Genomic DNA, 19,825 nt, shown 5'->3' on the forward strand with positions numbered 1-19,825 from the left:
GCAGTTGATGCCTCAAGTACTTGGGTCCCTGCCACCAAATGGGAGACAGGGAGTTCCCCACTTCTGCCTTAGGCCTGGTGCAGTCCCAACTGCAATGCACTTTGGAGTGTGACCCCACAGAAATGAGATTTTTCTCTCCATCTCCCAGCCTTTCAAATAAACAAAAGTAATCTTTTTTAAACTCTCTTCACAATGGGTGATGGTTTCCTAAAGGAACAACTTCAAGGCTTGATGGAGTTGTTTGGGATAGCCTCACGTGTTTGTACTTTCACTGTACCATCACATACTGTGGCATGTAGATCCCCAATTGAGTAGGTTGGCTACTCCCATCTGAATTACAGCACTCACAAATGGACTTAAAAAATACTTTCTCGGGCCCGGCACGATGGCACAGTGGTTAAGGTCCTCACCTTGAATGCCCAGGATCCCATATGGGCTCTGGTTCTAATCCCAGCAGCCCCGCTTCCCATCTAGCTCCCTGCCTGTGGCCCGGGAAAGCAGTTGAGGAAGGCCCAAAGCTTTGGGACCCTGAACCCACGTGGGAGACCCCTGGAAGAGGCTCCTGGGTTCGGATTGGCTCAGCTGCAGCCATTGCGGCTGCCTGGGGAGTGAACCATGGGACGGAAGATCTTCCTCTCTGTCTCTCCTCCTCTCTGTATATCCGCCTTTCCAACAAAAATAGTCTTTAAAAAAATACTTTCTCAAAGAATAGAAATATTAAATTTAACATTAATTAAACTAATTACCTACAATCAACAAGAAAATAGCAGTGTTTACAACTGGTTTATCAAAAACTATATAGTAACAAAGCAGTGACATTAGATGAAACATATACCTTTTAGAAGAGAACACGGAAAGAAAACCTTTGAAACCTAGAACTGGATAAAAAAATCATAATAATGCCAAATTCATAAAGAAAAACAAAACTGATTAAGCAGACCATTGAAAATGTAAAAGATTCACTTTGGGCAAGAGCCTGTTAACATGGAAAGACAAACTACAGTTGGAGATAAAATGTTTGCAAATTACATATCCGTTAAGTATTATGCCTGCAATAAATTCTAAAAACTCTCAAGACTTAGTAATATACAACTACAAATCCCATGCGCCCATTCAGACAATTAATTTAGGGAAAGGCATATTAAAAGTAAAAACCATGATGAGACATCACTGTAAACTATTAAAACAATCAAGTGTAGAATGGTATTACAAAACATGGAGAGAATGAGGAGGTACTTTAATACGGATAAAATAAATCTTTCCTTCATTTCTTATGAAAATACACAGTCACTATTTAAAATAGTCTGGCAATTCTATGTAAGAACAAGCGTATGCTTATAAGATTCAGCAACAGAATTCTTACTCATTTAGACAGAAATGAAGACCTATATTTACACAAAAACTCACACAAATATTCACAGAAGCTTTACAAGTAACAGCCCGCAACTGAAAACCATTCTTATGTTCTCCAATACTGTGTACTGTGCAGCAGCTCTATAGTGAATACTACTCAGCAATAAAAAAGAAAAGGAAATATTGATACAGGTCACAGCTTAGATGGTTCTTCAGTGTATTAGGCTGAGTGAAGAAGTCAATCTCAAAAGCTTACATACAGTATGCTTCCATTTATGCAACACTCTCAAAATGACAGAATATAAAAAACAAGAACAAATGAATGTTGCCAGGAAAATAGCCACGAGTGAGGGCTGGTGTAAAGGGATTGATCTTCAGCTGCAAGTAGACATTTCTTGGCAATGGTAGAATGGTGGCAATGGTGGCGACTACATATGCTCACATATGAAACTTTATCAAACCAAACAGGATGGTATAGACGCACAAACACACAAATAAGTGCAATAAAAACCATGAGACCCAGACTTGTGATTTAAAGAACTGTATCAGTGTGTCAGTGAGCCAGCTTACTGGTATTATTAATTTGATGCTGTAAGATGTTAACAAGTAGGAAAAATGAATTCAGGTGACACAAGACTCCCTATACTGCTACTTTTTGAATTCCCATGAGTCTATTTCAAAACAAAAAAGCCTTGTTTAAGCAATGATTTTCAATCACATTCATCACATTTTAAACACTACTCACATGTTAATCAGGATTAAAAAAAGCTGTAAATAATGTATTTTAAATTGTTCTAGATGTTTTCCTCTTCATCACATTATTAATGATGTATGTAGTTTGTAATAAGCATGCACATTTTTAGAATGCAGATTCATTGTTTTACCCTACTGGCATGTGATATGAAACTCTGAAAGACCTCTGGTTCTAAAGGCAACTAAGTCTCTGATACTAGACCAAGACTAGTCAAAGCAACAAATTGGAACAATATATGGTAGAATAGAAAAATACTGGGTTAAAAACGAAAGGAACTTAATTCTGGCCACTGTTTAAGCAACTTAGAATGTTATTCTCATCTATAAAATCTACAAGTGGTATTACATCATTCCTAAGAATACTCTACGCTCTAAGCATTCCTAATGGCACTGGTTTCAAATTGCAACTGTACCCCACTCTTGGTTCCAAATCTCCAGATCACCCTTTCTTCCCCTGGGCTTGGCCAGTTCAGTGTCCTGAGCCCTGGGATCACAGTTACAACTACAACTGACTGCCTGGGCCCAACACCTTGGGAAGAAATTGCTCAGGATTCCAGGCTTCTGGCAATATGCACACAACCCTGCCCAAGAGTCAACCTGCTCCACAAGACCCAGCTACCCCAATAGATTCAAAAGACAGAGACATGAAATCACCTCCACAGCTACTCTGAGCATGTATGCTGCGACCCAATGTTGTCTCAGTTACTTGAGGGCCATGCAGACCCAACATCCAGAGACATCACCTCAGCTAAGAATCACCACTATAGGGCCCAGTGCGATAGTCTAGTGGCTAAATCCTCACTTGAGGGCTTCAGGATCCCACATGGGTGCCAGTTCATGTCCTGGCTGCTCCACTTCCCCATCCAGTTCCTGACTTGTGGCCTGGGAAAGCAGTAGAGGATGGCCCAAAACCTTGGGACCCTGGACCCACATGAGAGAACTGAAAGAAGTTCCTGGCTCCTGGTTTCAGATCAACCCAGCTCCAACTGTGGTGGCCACTTTGGGAAGTGATCCAGTTAACAGAGGATCTTTCTCTGTGTTGTAGGCCCCTGAAGTACACAGTTGATCATTAATAATTTCACTTAAAAAAGAAAGAAAACCTGATTAAGCAGCAACTGCAATACCACTGACGTTGATCACAGCTGAAGAAAGACCATGGAATCTCTGTCTCTGCTTCTACTTTGAACCACACCTTTCTCAATCAGCACACTCAGACCATCTGCACGTGGAAGTCTTCCTTGTTAAAAGCCACCTTTTGAAAGAGCTAGTCTGCCAGAGTCGATTTTTCTCCATTTGTGCAGACACCAGTGCAGGGACACAAGTAACATACTATATTCAAAAGAAGACAATCATTTCCAGTAACCCCAAAGGGAAGGAAGTTTACTGTCTGTAAAAAAATTCAAAATAACAATGATTAAGAAATTTAGTGAGATACAAGAATACAGATCATTCATTCAAATCAGGAAGACAACTCATGACCTGGATAATAAATTTAACAACAACAACAACAACAAAAAAAACTATCTTTAAAAAGAAAGAAGTTCAGGCCCGGCGCGGTGGCGCAAGTGGTTAAAGGTCCTCGCCTTGCACGCCCGGGATCCCATATGGGTGCCGGTTCTAATCCCGGCAGCCCCACTTCCCTTCCAGCTCCCTGCCTGTGGCCTGGGAAAGCAGTCGAGGACGGCCCAAAGCTTTGGGACCCTGCACTCGCGTGGGAGACCCGGAAGAGGCTCCTGGCTTCGGATCGGCATAGTATCGACCGTTGCGCTCACTTGGGGAGTGAATCATCGGATGGAAGATCTTCCTCTCTGTCTCTCCTCTCTGTATATCTGCCTTTCCAATAAAAAAAAATAATAAAAATAAATCTTTAAAAAAAAAAAAAGAAAGAAGTTGATTTCTTGGAGTTGAAGAACTCAATGAATAAAATAAAAATCAGATTAGGAAACACTTCAGCAGCAGAACAGATCAACCAGAAGAGTCTCTGAACTTAAAGATATTAAGTAATTGCCCAGCTATGCGGTGGGGAGTATACTTTAGAAGAGACTAAAAGCAGCCTCGAGGATATAGGGAACACAGTGCTTCATGAAGCAAACAGAAGTTCATACTATGACAACTCTAGAACAGACAAAAAAGAAAGAGAGAGGGCTCACCCACAAAGCAAAAAGACTAAGAATTTGAAAAGATTCATGAAACACAGAAGTTCTCAAAACAGATTCAACCACAGTTTTTCCAAAACACATTTTGATTAAACTGTCAAAAATAAAATATGAATAATGAAGTTTAAAAGCAGCAAGAGACAAACATCAAGCCACCTATATGGAGATCGTATGGGAAACTGTCAAGCAAATGTTTCAGCAGAAACCCTGCAGGTCAGGGTTGAGAGAATAGCCTGGTAACATTCAAAATACCAAAGAGGAGGGAAAAAAGCCAGCTAAAAATACTATATCGAGTAAAGCTGTCCTTCAGAAATAAAAATGCAGTCTTTCCCAGACAAGGAGAAGCTGAGGGAATGCATCATCAATAGACTGGCATTTGAATAAATACTTAAACAGGTTCTTCAGGGGAAACAAAATGGAACTAATTGTTAATATGAGAACATAAAGGAGCCAGCACAATGTCTCAATTATATAACTCCTCACCTTGTAAGCACCAGGATTCATATGTGTACCAATTCATGTCCTGGCTGCCCCACTTCCCATCCAGCTCCCTGCCTGAGCCTGGGAATGCAATGAAGGATGGCTCAAAGCCTTGGGACCCTGCACCCATGTGGGCAACCCAGAGGAAACTCCTGGCTTCGGATGGGCTTAGCTACAGCCATTGCAGCCACTTGGGGGTTAAACTAGCACATGGAAGATTTTCCTCTCTATCTCTCCTCCTCTCTGTATATCCGCATTTCCAATAAAAATAAAATCTTTAAAAATAAATAAATGAAATAAAATAATACTTAGGAAATAATTCAAGCAAGAAAGTAGAAAAACTTACATATTAAACACTTTGAAACATTGAGAGGACAACAATTAATGGAAAGATATTCTATGGCTATTACTGACACAAAGTTACTTCAAAAGTTCACAAAAAAATATGAAATATAAAAATATCACACAAAAATTTCAGAAGTCCACTCACTAGAAACAGAATCAAAACCAGGAAAGATGTAAGCGCCCTAGAAGCAAGTTTAGAAGTCAACTTACAAGGCCCTGGCTCCAGATCACCACACACAGCAAAGTCCTTTGTTCCTCACCCACAGTGCTCTATAAATTTTATCCAGCATGCAGCAAGCATGTGTTCTGTTCTCCTAGCATACCAAAAGCATCAAATTACAGAAAGGAAGACTATGACAGGCAGGTGTAATGAGAGCAAAGAGATAACAGCACTCAGTAAAGCAGTATGTAAATCAACCCCGAAAACAGACATGACTTATAAAGAAGACGTTTCACTAACAAATGAACAAATTATAGTTATCTGTACATTGTTCACCGAACATTAACAGTCTGTCTCCCGTAAATGAATTGTTCTGAGTTCACTAACATTCTAGAAACACAAATGGAACCACAAAGCTTACATTTTTTAAATCAATAGTACAGACAGCATAATCCATCCTAAGTTTTAAAACATGGGATGGGGGATAGGCATTGTGGCATAGCTAGTAAAGCTTCCGCCTGCGACACCAGCATCCCATATAGATGCCAGTCTTTATCCCACCACTTCCCATCCAGCTCCCTGCTAGTGGTCTGGGAAAAACAGCAGGTGCATGGGAGACTCTGGATGAGGCTCCTTGGTCCAAGTTTTGGCCTGGGTCAACCCTGGCCATTACAGACATCTGGGGAATGAACCAGAGGATGAAAGGTCTCTCTCTCTCTTTCTTTCTTTCTTTCTCTCTCTCTCTCTCTCTCTCCTGTGACTTCCAAATTTAAAAATAAAAAAAGGGAACTGCAAACTGTATTAAGCTTCTTTCCAAAATTCTTTATTTTTCTAAGGATGCATTTATTTTCACTGGCAAGGTCGATTTGCAGAAAGAAAGGAGGACAGAAACAAAATCTTTCATTCGCTGGTTTACTCCCCAAGTGGCCACACAGCCAAAACCGAGCCAATCCAATGCCAGGAGCCAAGAGCCTCCTTCAGGTCTCCCAGGACAATGCAGTAGGATGGTGCAAAGGCTATGGGCCATCCTCTGCTGCTTTCCCAGGCCACAGACAGGGAGCAGGATGGGAAGTGCAGCAGCCAGCAGACCAATCAGCACCCATATGGAATGCTGGTGCTTGTAAGTGAAAGATTAGTCAAACCAGTCTTTGTGCTGGGCCCAGAATTGATTCGTTTTGAACTAAACAAAGTTATCTCTAAAGATTAAGATGAAACAAGAAGACATGCCCCCAAAAATAAAACAAAGAATTTTGAGAAGTAGATATACTGCAACGAAATCCATTCAGGCAACAAAAAGTATTCCTTTGGGGCCCGGCGCGGTGGCGCAGTGGTTAAGGTCCTCGCCTAGCACGCCCGGGATCCTATATGGGCGCCGGTTCTAATCCCCGCAGCCCCGCTTCCCTTCCAGCTCCCTGCCTGTGGCCCAGGAAAGCAGTCGAGGACGGCCAAAAGCTTTGGGACCCTGCACCCGCTTGGGAGACCTGGAGGAGCTCCTGGCTTCTGGCTTCAGATCGGCTCAGCTCCAGCCATTGGGGCCGCTTGGGGAGTGAGCCATCAGATGGAAGATCTTTCTCTTTGTCTCTCCTCCTCTCTATATATCTGCCTTTCCAATAAAAATAAATAAATCTTAAAAAAAAAAAAAAAAAAAACTTTATGCTGAGGGTCCTCCATGATAGCCAAGGGGCTAAAGTCTTTGCCTTGCACTCGCTCGGATCTCATATGGGCCAATTTGTATCATGGCTGCTCCATTTCCCATCCAGCTCCCTGCTTGTGGCCTAGGAAAGCAGTTGAGACAGCCCAAAGCCTTGGGACCAAGAAGCTGGCTCCTGGCTTCAGACTGGTTCAGTCTGGTTGTTGACAACTACTTGGGAAGTAAGCCAGAAGACAGATCTTTCTGTCTCTCCTTCTCTCTGTATATCTCACTTTGCAATTAAAAACAAATAAATCTTGAAAAGAAATATTCAGGATAGGCAAATGTAGATCAGAGATTGCCTAAGCCTAGAGGACAAGGTAGTATGGGGGGGGGGTGATGGAAAAGATCCAAAACTGACTGTGGAAATGATGGCCAAGCCTGGAATCTGATGGTGCATCAAAGAGCTTGTCAAAGGCAGAACTAAAAGCTGAGGAGTTTTCCCAAAAAATGCATGAAAATACAAATTTTGAATAAATATGAATTTCAGCATATCTCCACCAAAATAAAGCTTTCCATTCCATTTTCCACGAACATTTTGAAGTTCTCCCATGTACTAAAATACTAAAAACCACTGGACTGTTATAATTTAATAGATGAATTAAATGGTACATGAATTTCAAGAAAACTGATATTTAAAAAACAAAAATATTCACACAACTTGAAAAATTTTGATTGCTACATCAAACTCCACGGCGTCTGTCCCTTGGTCAGCTCTCCTCTCTGGCCCGACTGCCCCCTCACCAGCAGCCTTCTGTGGCGCCCTTTCAGAACACACACACACAGACCAAATGGGAAGAAGGGGTCGAGAGGTCCAAGCTGGAAAAAAGAAAAATATTTCACACCAAACTTAGTTTCTCAACATAACTATTTTCTTTGAAAAAAACACAAGTCTTGTCAAAGTCATCTATTTCGATAGCGTTTGAGCTTAGAAGAATATGTTGCTCTACAAGCACAATAGGAATTATCTGCTAAGCTACAGATGTAGTCTCACAATGGTGGTCTTTGAAATGGTCACTATGAGGAAAGACAGCATTTTTGTAGCATTTCAGAAATATTCTGACCCATAGCAATAGCTATGCTTTGATCCCAGAAAACAATTTGGGGGCTCCCAGGTCTGATTAGCAGACTCCACTTGGCCTTGGCTCACCTCCTGGGGAACACCAGGTTTCTTTGCTAGGATACTTTGGAAGAGGCTGTGCAGAACATTAAGCAAACAAATGAGTCATAGGCTTCCTCTTAACCTCCATAACCAATATAGGACTCACAGAGTGGGTAAACCATTAAAAACAAAAATTGCTAATGAACAGAGATGTGAGGCAGCTGCCTGTTTGCAGATGGGCTTTCTGTTTAGATCAATGAAACTGCTCAAGTACTTGGGATCCAGTGCTGCTAATGTGTACCCTGGGAGGCAGCAGTACTGGGAGGTTCAAGCACTTGGCACCCTGCTACTCACAAGGAGGTCAAAGAATGAATTCCAGGTTCCTTCCTTCAGCTGGCTCAGCCCCACCATTGCAGGTATTTGGGAGCAAATCAGAAATGGAAAATCAGTCTCTCTCTCTCTCTCTCCTCTATCCCTCCCCCCCTTTCTTTGACACACACACAGACACAGAGATACACCTGCCTTTTAAATAAACAGATTAAATACTTATTCAAACGACAGGGCTTCAATTTCCATGAAAGGCTTTCACCAATCTCCACAGTCTAACAAAGGCAAATGGCTCCTAACTTGACTGTAAGCAACAACTGGACACTAGCTTGAGCTGTAAGAGGATTTTACAGGATCAAAAGGAAAGAGCAATCACTTCTGATTAGGAGACAGAGGAAGAACTTGCCAACAAGGTGACATTTAGCTGGGCTAAAGGGTTCGTCCCCCTTTGCTAGGTTGATTTGTTACAAATCAGGGCATGTGCTCTGTCTCCCCAAAACATATTACAGATAAAATAGGACCTCAAGCTGTGAACAGATGAGTATATACAGTCTACTCCCAAAAACTTTCCAAAAAATAAATAAATATATATATTTATATATATATAAAACTTTCCCATCCCGCCTAGACTGCTTCCACCACCTCCAATATTCCTTTACCATGCTGATACGATTCCTGTGTCACTGTCACTTTGCACTTGTTACTACGATGAAATATATACCCACTGTGTTTTTCCTAAGGATTGTCACTTTAATTTTCCCCCATTAAACTGTATAGAGGAGAGCAAAAAACCACCCATTTTTCTCTTATCTTCCCAACATACTCCTGAAATACATAGATACTCAACAGATCCTGGGACAAATTAAACTTAGTCCCAAATACTTGTAACAGGAAGTAATCACCATCACAAAAGATGTTTGTGGAGCAGATGTAAAACTAAACCACACTTCTGAACAAAGAGCACTCAGATTATGCCTTTCTTCAACAATGGTCCAACTGCTGCTCTCTGATCCAATGCAATTTGTTCAGAAAGGTATTCATTTTTTAAAAATGCATGTACTCAAGCACCCTGCACAGATGATTGTCTTTTCCTGTCACAAGGCCATAAAGTAACACGCTTACAGGATACCAGAATGGTACCAGGTAACCAGTGAGCCTGCTTAGACATGTAGGCCACTCCCAGCTTAAGCACACAAGGGAAGGTCCCCAACTCCAGAAACATCTTGGCCATGTGCACATTGAAAACAATGTGTCCCTCACAATGTGGAAAGCACACAGGAGAAAAATGTGTTTGCCAGGAAATACAGCCTCCAGATTTCAAAGATAATTCCTTCTGAATGTTTTCTTTATATGGGCTCCTTTAAAAGCTCAGGAATTTGCTTCTCTATTGTCTAAGTAAGCTGGTAAGTAAACAAGACAGAAACTTAGAAACTTGGTTGAGCCATTTATTTTCTATACAGAAAGAAGAAAATTTTGCCTAAAATCGTCCCAGAGATCTTTAACACAAAAGATTAAAATAATGTAGAATGTATGGTACTACAATGCCGATAAGACAACCGTTGTGGGGAGGGGTGCTGGCTGTCACCCTGGTGCCTTAAGGGAAACCACAGCTCTGGAGGCTGACTTCCCACAGCCGGGTGCAGATTGAAGTGCTGGTTCTCCACTTCCGATCCAACTTCCTGCTAATGTACGTGGGACCGCAGTGAGTGGATGACCCAAGTGCTTGGGTCCCTGCCATCCATGTAAGAGATCTGGATGCAGTTCATGGCTCCAGTTTGGCCTGGTCCAGGTCCGGCTGTTTACTCCGGTGGTAAATCACCAGACAGAAGATCCAGATCTCGTTACCTCTCCTCCCACCCAGTCCCCATACACCAGACACTCTGTCATCCAAAGAAATAAATCTTTTTTAAAAGATTACACACCATCATGCTTTTATGCATCTTCATTTCCTAAATTCTGCCAGAATTACTTTTCAAATGTTACCTAAAATTGGCTTTCAGTTTCCCAAATATGTTTCTGTTTTTATTGCTGAGCCTGTTCCCCCATTCAGTTACCAGTGAGCTAGTCAATGAACATTTTACAAAGTTGTTGTTGGTGCTGCTTAAAAAAAAAAATCCAGGTGTTCCAAACTAAATAACTCTGTTAGAGAAACAATGCTACAAAATAAGAGTGGAGAAGAAGACAGGATGGAATGTTAATTTTGGTAGTGGGGGGGAGGGGGAAAAACTACAGAATAACACACCCACTGCTACTTTGTTTATATGGCTGTAACTTGCACATGCAAGTACTCTACAAAGTATTGCACAAGAACAAACTGTCAAAAATGAAGGCTTATGAAAACATCCTTTTCTATATAAGGCCTCAAACAAGGGACATGTTGTTTCTGTGATTTCTTTGGCAAGTACTGGCAGGTACAGCACCGGGATAATGCTCAAAATCAAAAGGCCTCTCACACTCACTTTATCAACAATAAAAGTCGCTGCTACTAACCATAATGCTTGTAAGTTTAGTAGTAGAAACCGACTTCACCAAAGATACCTGCTAGGCAGAACAGCATTTCAAAACAAACTATATGGCCACAAAGCATCTATTTTTTTTTTCCTAGTCCTATAGACAGACCCTAACAACCTGTTTGGTTGTGGGTTTTGTTTTTATTTCCCCTCTTCCAAAAATGACGGAGAGTAACGGTTCAAAAAGGCTCAGACAAATTTAGTTCTAACTCAAGTTCTTGCCCCTTACCAGTACACAGTCCAGCGCTCTCTCGCGCAGCTCGCTCCCTCTTTTCCCTTTCAAATCTTGATCTGTGATAACTTAATGCTCCCAAATGAATTGCAAATTCACAAGAAATGAGATTTAAGGGAACCAGGAACCAAAACGGGATGGCAGGAAACACTGACGGCGATCAAGACCCCATTCTGCCCTAAAATCAGCCTCCCTGGTACGAAGGAAATGAGACTGTGCCCAATGAACCTGCCGCCTGCAAGCAACAACTTCCATCAAAAGTTGCAAGGGCGAGCTCAGCGCCCGTGCTGAGCCCAGACCCGGAACAGCAGCAGAGACCCGGGGCAGGCCTGGCTAGGGACGGCGGTGGGGGGGGCCCACCCACCCGGGCTCCTGAAAGCTCCAGGTCCGGGGTGCGCGGCCGGCCCCGGGCTGCGCGGGCACCGCGCCCGCGTCCGCACCCCTCCCCACCACCGCGAGCTGTGGGCGGAGAGACGAGAGCAAAGGAAGAGGCGGACAATGCCGGGCAGGGCTGGCGCCCTCGGCGGGTGCCCGCTGCCCCCTGACCGCCCGGGACCGCGCTAAGTTTGCTTTCCCAGCCTTCCCTTCCCTGCCCCGGCGGGCGATGCCCAGGCCGCGCCGACCTCCCCCCCTCCACCCCGCGGCCGCCGCCTGTCTCCCGGCGGGGCGGCTCCCGCGAGTCGGCGAGCGAGAGGCGGCGCGCTAGCCAAGCCGGGCGCGCGAGGAGGCGCGAGGGGACGGCGGCGCGCGCCGCTGGAGCCGGGCACCCGAGGGGCAGGGGGCGCGCGGCGCTGCCCGCCGACCCGCCGGCGCTCGGGCGCCTCTACGGTTGCAGCCGGCGCTGCCGCGACTGGGTGTCCGTTAGGAGTCCTCGCCCGGGCGGCGCAGCCTGCCAGCCATCCCGGCCCGAGCCCCTCCAGGAAGGGCACCCGGGCGAGGGGCCGGCCGCCTCGGCTCCCGCTGGGGCTGGTGGCCGGTGGCCGGCGAGCATCTCGGCGCCCGCCCCAGGCTGGAAGAGAAAGTGAAATGAAGCGCCTTTCCCGGGCAACACCTACCTGTCCCCAGTTGGAGCGTCGCTGCCTCGCTCCTCAGGCGCCGCCGGTCCCCGCCCTCGGGCCCCAGGCTCCGTTCTCTTGACAATGGCGCGTCCCCTTTAAGAAATAATCCGATCGGAACCGATCCGCGGTCCAGCCTCCCTCCGACTCGGATTTTCACCGGATTTCTCGCTCGCCCGTTCGCTCGCTCGCTCTCCCAGAGCCCGACGGGCGCCCGGCGGTGCTGCGAGTTTTTCCCACCCCCTGCCTGCCCCGCCCACCTCCGCGCCTTTCTGATTGGCGAGCGTCCTACAACAGGAACAGCAGCTCTCGCCCTCCACTGGCCAGCTCAGCCGCCGCTCAGGGTTACGCCCACCCCCGGCCCCGCCCCCAGGCCCCGGTTGGCTGGGCTCCTGATCACTCTCTGTCCTCTCCCCTAACGTTGCTCTGGAGAACTGGCAGTCAAGGCTCACCCTCCCGCCTCCGGAAAGCGAACTTTATTGTTATTGGTGAAAGGACATCTTCCTGTGTCCCTGATTGGGCCGGGACGCACGCCCCTTACCCATTCTGGCTGTCCCTGTCTGGGCTTGAGAAATACAGCCGCAAAGTCTTCTTCCCTACTTCGCCGTCTTCAGAGCGTTTTTCCCTCTAGATGCGGCTCGGGGTCAGCGGCCGCTTCGCATCCTGCGTTTGAGGCCAGCGGGAACGGGAGACGAGGCTGAGCGTGGCGTCCGGAGCCTGGGGTCCGGCGGTCTGAGGGAAAGGCGTGCGGCCGAGCGCGGGATGAAAACCTCGGAGAATCCCGGCCGCTGCTCGTCGGCGCTGCGTCGCCCGGTCCCCTCCGCTCCCGCCGGCGGCTCCCCTGGCGTCTGCCACCCGGAAGAGCTTGAACAAAAGCGCCTGCAAAGCTCGAGGTCCCAGTCTTGGCCTCGCCGCCGTGGGTCTGGAGGATCCCCCTGCACGTCTCTCGAGTTGGCGTGGAAGCCCCGCGTCCCTAGTGTGTGGTCGCGCCGGTCCCTCCCGAGTAAAGTGACTTTTGTGGAGAAGACTGAGTAGGCGGCCGCCCACGGTGCCCACCTCAGAATGAGGCGGACTTCGGCCCCAGCGGCTGGGATTGTGGACAGGGGGGACACACTGCCAGGTGCCCCACCCGCCCTCCTCACAGCCCAGGCGCGCACCCGAGGGCTGCAACACCGGAGCGGCAGCCTCGGGGTGGTCGCGCTTGGGTGGGTGGGTGAGGGTACGACTTGGGCATCTCAGCAACCCGCCGAGCTGTGAAGAAGAAGCACAAGGCTTATTTCCACACTGACAGTGCAGTTACTCTTCTGGTACTCATCCTGGAAGTTAGGAGGAAACAAGGAAGTGTTCTGCCCCTGTACCAATGAACTTTGCGATGGGCTGTTGCACGTTGGAGGACTTCGGCCGTATTAGGCAGTACTCTAGAAGCAAGCTTTAGTGCCAGAGGAGAGAATAAACCTCGATTAGCTGACAGGTTTTTGTTATTTCCCCCCCAAAAATTTCCTGAATATAACATTGAGTATCCATCTCCAGTGGCAACATGTGTCAAAGAACTGGCTGATTTACATCTGATTCAGTTGGCAGAGATAGATGAGCGCTGTATTTTCAGCAGCCATCGCTTGGTGGCTGTGGGTGGTGGTCCCTGGATGCCTGAAGTGTGTGGATGATCCAGACCTTGAAGTCACATGGCCCAGGAATTTGCGCGTGTAACCTGCAAACATCTTTCTGAACACTTCCATCAGTTACTCAGCCTACCATGTACAATGCAAATGCCAGGGAGATCGCTGTTACACTGTATTGTTTAGGGAATAATGAGAAGGAAAGTCTGGGCTGGCTCTCTAGAGACAGATCCCTCCTGGGATACTCACCAGCAACAATGTAACCTTATCCCCAGCATGGCCAATGTGGAGCCTACCAATATAGGGGCTGACTGTGACACCAGGGTGTTTGCCACTGCAGCCACCCAAGCTCAAGTCTTGTGAGTTTTCTCCTCTTACGCTTTCAAGAATGCTTCTGGGAGCTAGTAATTTACTTTAGAACATGGTAAGGATAAGAATATTATCCAGTACGATCTCCTGGAGATAAAAGCATACAGTATTTCTGATGTGTATGCACCTGAAATGTTTGCTTAAGGTCTAGGGGAATATTTTCATTTTTTTCTTAAAATACCTGTTTTGTAACATCCAGCTTCTTATTGCCTTGTTTTGTTAGGAAAGCACCTTGAGGAGTGTTTAGGTTCTTTCCCTTATATTTAACCAAATAGGCAGAGTTCTTCTCCTTTCAGATGTAAATTTTTCTTCTCTAAATATTTCACACTTGTCAACCACAAGATCATTTATCACTTTCTAGCCCACGCCTAGCATCCTGATTCTAATATTCTCACTGCAGTTTCACCAGAAGGATTTAGAAGAGGTGTAAACCTGAAGTTTACACTGTGCAGGTCATTCTTAAGAACGGAATCAGGGCCCGGCAGCGTGGCCTAGCAGCTAAAGTCTTCGCCTTGAACGCACCGGGATCCCATATGGCCGCCGGTTCTAATCCCGGCAGCTCCACTTCCCATCCAGCTCCCTGCCTGTGGCCTGGGAAAGCAGTCAAGGATGGCCCAATGCTTTGGGACCCTGCACCTGTTTGGGAGACCTGGAAGAGGTTCCTGGTTCCCGGCTTCGGATCAGCGCAGTACCCGCCGTTGCACCCACTTGGGGAGTGGATCATCGGACGCAAGGTCTTCCTCTCTGTCTCTCCTCCTCTCTGTATACCTGATTTTGTAATAAGAAAATAAAATCTTTTTAAAAAAAAAAAAAGAACGGAATTCAACACCATGTCCAATCCTGGAGAACTAAACGATTCCCATTATCCCATGCAGATGGACTCTTTCTGCCTACCCAAGTTTCTCATTTCTTTCTTTCTTTTTTTTTTTAGATTTATTTATTTTTATTGCAAAGTCAGATATACAGAGAGGAGGAGAGACAGAGAGGAAGATCTTCCATCCGACAAGTCACTCCCCAAGTGGCCATAACGGCCAATGCTGCACCAATCCGAAGCTAGGAGCCAGGAACTTCTTTCCTGGTCTCCCATGCAGGTGCAGAGTGCCAAAGCTTTGGACTGTCCTCACTGCTTTCCAAGGTCACATGCAGGGAGCTGGATGGGAAGTGGAGTTGCTGGTATTAGAACCGGCGCCTACATGGGATCCCAGTGCGTTCAAGGTGAGGGCCTTAGCCGCTAGGCCACCACGCTGGGCCCCACGTTTTTCATTCCTAAGCCAAAACCTCTTTTCTTTGAAAAGAAATATTCCTGCAACATCCCAAAGTGATAACAGCTTTTTAAGTCTTGGTGTATGGATCCTTGTGAAAGTCTCTTAGAAAGGGTGAAATGTGTTACAATAGAAAAGCCTACTCCCTTAAAGAATTACTATAATTCAGCCAGGAATTGTTTCCCCAGAAAAATTGTTATAACATTTTTCTTTTTCCAATTTGTGTTTTTTTATTCTTTCCCATTCTTTTTTTTTTAACACATTTATTTTTATTGGAAAGGCAGATGCACAGAGAGGAGAGAGAGAAAGCTCTTCTGTCTGCTGGTAGACCTGCTAAGTGGCTGCAACAGCAAGAGATAAATCAATCCAAAGGGAGGAGCCAGGAGCTTCTTCCCGGTCTCCCATGCAGCTACAGGAACTCAAGTCCCTGGGCTATCCTTGACTGCTTTCCCAGGCCGCAAGCAGAGAACTGAAAGGGAAGTGCAGCAACCGGGATAGGAACCAGCACCCAACACATGCAAGGCAAGGATATGAGCTGCTTGGCTACCATGCTGGACCTCATTTTTTTGTTGGGTTTGTTGTTGTTTTTAAGTTTTTTAATTGAAAGCAAATATACAGAGAGGACAGGAGAGACAGAAAGAACTTGCATCCCCTGGTATTCCTGTCCGATAGCGATGGACTTGGTGCAAGGAGCCAATATCAAAGGTGGACCCTGACTGATGGTCAAAGCCGAAGTTTATTAGTGGCATCAGACTTTATACACTGAGGGTCATATGGAATAAGGGAGGAGGTATTGAGCTTATCAACAAAACCCAGTAACAGTTTCCATACTCTTGTTTGGAACTCCTTTTGTCTTGTATATTCCACCAAGTGTTCTCACACACCTACTGTCCATTCAACTGTTCTCATACAGATAATATCCAATCAGGTATACAAAAGGTGGCCATTCGGTTGTTCTCATGCAAATATTATCCAATCAACTGTAATCCTGTGCTCGCTGGCCCTCTAGGGTCACAATGTCCTCCTACACCCTGGTTCACTCCCCAAGTGACCACAGTGGCCAGAGCTGAACTGATCCAAAGCCAGGAGTCAGGAGCTTCCTCCGGGTCTCCCATATGGGTGCAGGGTCCCAAGGCCTTCCACCATCCTCTATTGCTTTCCTAGGCCACAAACAGAGAGCTGAATGGAAAGTGAAGCAGCCGGGATAAGAACTGGTGCCCACACATGGGATCCCTGTGTGTGTAAGGCAAGAATTTAGCCACGGGGCTATTGTGCCATGCCCCTATTATAACATTTCTATTGCAAATTCTTTTTTCAGTTCACCACACCTTTATACAGTAACTATTATGTGCTTAACAGGGAGGAAAACCATGACTGTGTCTCCATTTTCCAGAGAATATCATGAACCTGAAGCCAGAAGCGGTGCAATTTTACCCTTTGTTTCTTTCAAAGCTCATGGGTGGATACCATCTACTAACCAGTGGTTTTCTACAAGGGAATGAAAAATCAAATTTCTAGAAGCCATCCAACAAAATCTCTACCTACAGTCCCCTGGGAATGTTAAGTCTAAGTGACAATGAGCTCCCAGCAATCTGATGTCCTAAACAAACTTCTAGAAGCTGTTCCTGGATATCCCAGAGGAGTCCCAAGTCCTCTGCCTTCTGCATTTGTCAGATGTGAACCAATATTCACTGAAAGTTCTTCCATCATCAGTTTAAAAAAAACTGTTATGTTCCACTTACTAAGGCAGGAAGGAGTTATTCATACACCTAAGAAAGATTTGCCAGTTCTCCCCATACTTAAAATTCCTTAAGGAGTTTCTCTAGGTATGTGCACAATGTAGCCCAAACACTTTAGCAAAGCATGCACGTTCCTTTGTAATCTGACACAAGGCCACCTCTCAAATTTCCTCTCTGATCATTCCCTCCTTTGACACTCGAAATGCCACTCCTAGCAGTATCAATTATCCTGTCCTTCCAAGCCTCAGTACTCGTGGATATGTGGTTTCTTTGTGCAGCTTCCATTCACCTTAAGGACTCCTCCCCTGGCCATTAATCAAATGCATGGACCAACAGAAGTATTATCCTCTTTGTGAAATCTTCTGGGATTATGTTCCCTTCCTTATTATTTCTTTGTGTTACATCACTACTGAGTACTATTATGATTACAGGTGATCTGGTAAAAAAAAAATGAAATATTCAGCTGGCATTGTGTTGCAATGGGTTAAGCCCTCTCCCACACACACAAACAGGTAGGAATCCTGGCTGCTCCACTTCCAAGATACTCTCTGCTAATGCACCTGGGAAAGCAGTGGAAGATGGCCCAAATGCCTGGGTTCCTGCCACCCACACAAGAGACCCAGTTGGAGTTCCAGCCTTCTGGAGTAGGTCATTTCATCCAAGTGGGGAGTGAACTAGCAGATGGAAAGATCTCCTTTCTCTGTATCTCTGCCTTTCAAATAAATGTGTTTTTTTTTTAAAGAAAGAAATAGAAGTATTTCCTTTTCTTCCTGTAGCTTTATTCTGTAAGAGCGAAAGCTCTGTGTCTGCATCTTCACGTTGGCATCACTCAATATGATGACTGACATAACTGGAGGCTTTCAATAAAGGAACGGTCAGATCGAGCTGAATTACCAAGGCTGAAATAAGAAGATTAACCTATAATGTGAACATCTAACCCTTACCAAAGACCATTCTAAGAGTGTTCTAATTACATAATATTGTATTGTAAATCTGTCTTACAGCTCACTGGTTCCCAGTCTTTAAATCTAGAATAAGTTGTGCACTTATATTGCATTTCATTTACTTGCTCTGTTTTTTTAATCTAAGTTAATACTTGGCTTAGAAATCTGAATATTTATAACATTCCTTCCCCTAACATGTGCATGAAATGAAGAGTGATTTGCCTTTTTGTTCATTTTCATTTCATCCATTAATAAACTGTAAATGCATTATCACTGGTTATTTTGCTAGATTCCTGCCAGAATACAAGGATACTTCAAAAAGTCCATGGGAAAAAATGAAAACAAAAATATGAGTTTATTCTGTTGCAAAAAAAAAAAAAAATGAAATCCAGGACAGTTTTTCTCATAATGCACAATTTCCATGAATCTGGGGGGGGGGAGGGAATACAGCAAAATCAACTCACACTTTAAACTCCTTTTTTTCTACAAATTGTTTGAAATAGCCCCAGGTCTGTAGAGACTCCAGGAGGCCCTACAAATGCCTCTTGAATTCCTTTTTGCATCTACTTTGTTTTATGGAATTCTCTTCTTTTGGGAAGTTTGCTGCTCCTTAGAAACCATTTTCAGTCCCTAAGACTTTTCCCCATTGGTTGTCAATAAGGCAAATCAAAAGTATGTAAATTCTCATTTCAAAAAAAAAATCTACCCACATATCAGTTATATTTTCTGATGTTCCAATAACCTAAAGTACCTGAAATCTAGCAACAGTTATCAAGTACCCTCACTGTGTAACAGAATTATAGCATTGAGAGGGGTGTGTTGCATAAATGCAGAGTATTTTCATAATAGAACAATCACATGCAAATTCCTTGTGATGGGATAGTACATTATGGCTAAACAGCCTTGAACCTGTAAAAAATGGTGTAAGAAAACAGTACCACCTTCTAAGTCAAACTAAATTATTGATTTCTTAATCTGTGGAGTATGTTATCAATGCATACAAGTTCATCTTCCATTAATAAATAACACATTGATTTTTCATTCAATTTTTTTTATTTGCTATAGAATAATTTAGACCTAAATTTTTCAATACTATTTATCATTAACAAAATATTATTATCAATAAAATCTTTATCCAAAGTATTTTATATTAGTATGTTAGTATTCTGCCACTTGTCTATATTATGATCACAAGGGGATTTCCCTTCTAAACAGGTTCTTGTGTAAAAATGTTAATATTACGAAGAAAGAAATCAACGGTTGAATGTTGATTTATGAATGAATTGCCTGAGGGAATTTTTAGATTATTATTCAACTTAGACATCTTTTCTCATAATCAACTTTTCAGAAGTAAGAGACATTTTATTTTTAAAAGATAGCTGTGTATAGTTTAATCTGCTTTGTCTATCTTCTTATTGAAAATACCTTTGGACTCAGCACTCAACACGTAGAGTGGTTGTTTTTTCAGGTTAGCTTTTTAAATTCCATAAAGGAATGAATAGTTTGTCATTGCTTGGATGATTATCTTGTATTTTGGTGAAATCACTTTGAAACTATCTTAAGATCTTGGTAGATTCAAATGAGTGTCTTAAACTACGACTCAGGTAAATATGGGTTTGTAAGTGGAAAAGAATATGGTCCCTTTAAAAGAAGACAGCAAGCAACTCTAAATCTGTTCTCAGTTTGTGCATTAAAGTAAAACAGGTAGAAAAATGAAGGCACTCTATTTAAA

The 19,825-nt window shown here is 44.3% G+C and overlaps 1 protein-coding gene across 2 annotated transcripts in view; it reads right to left on the reverse strand.

Moving 5' to 3' along the window:
* FRYL (FRY like transcription coactivator) overlaps positions 1–12,348 on the reverse strand; it is a 229,735-nt gene extending 217,387 nt beyond the window's left edge. For both annotated transcript variants that reach the window (XM_040966429.1, XM_040966422.1), the window contains exon 1: positions 12,164–12,348. The gene's annotated coding sequence lies outside the window, so the exon portion shown is untranslated. The remainder of the gene's footprint in view (positions 1–12,163) is intronic.
* Between the last annotated feature and the right edge of the window lie 7,477 nt (positions 12,349–19,825).

Source organism: Ochotona curzoniae, unplaced genomic scaffold (assembly GCF_017591425.1).
Source record: "Ochotona curzoniae isolate NIBS_2020 unplaced genomic scaffold, NIBS_Ocur_1.0 scaffold_4505, whole genome shotgun sequence".
NCBI lineage: Eukaryota > Metazoa > Chordata > Mammalia > Lagomorpha > Ochotonidae > Ochotona > Ochotona curzoniae.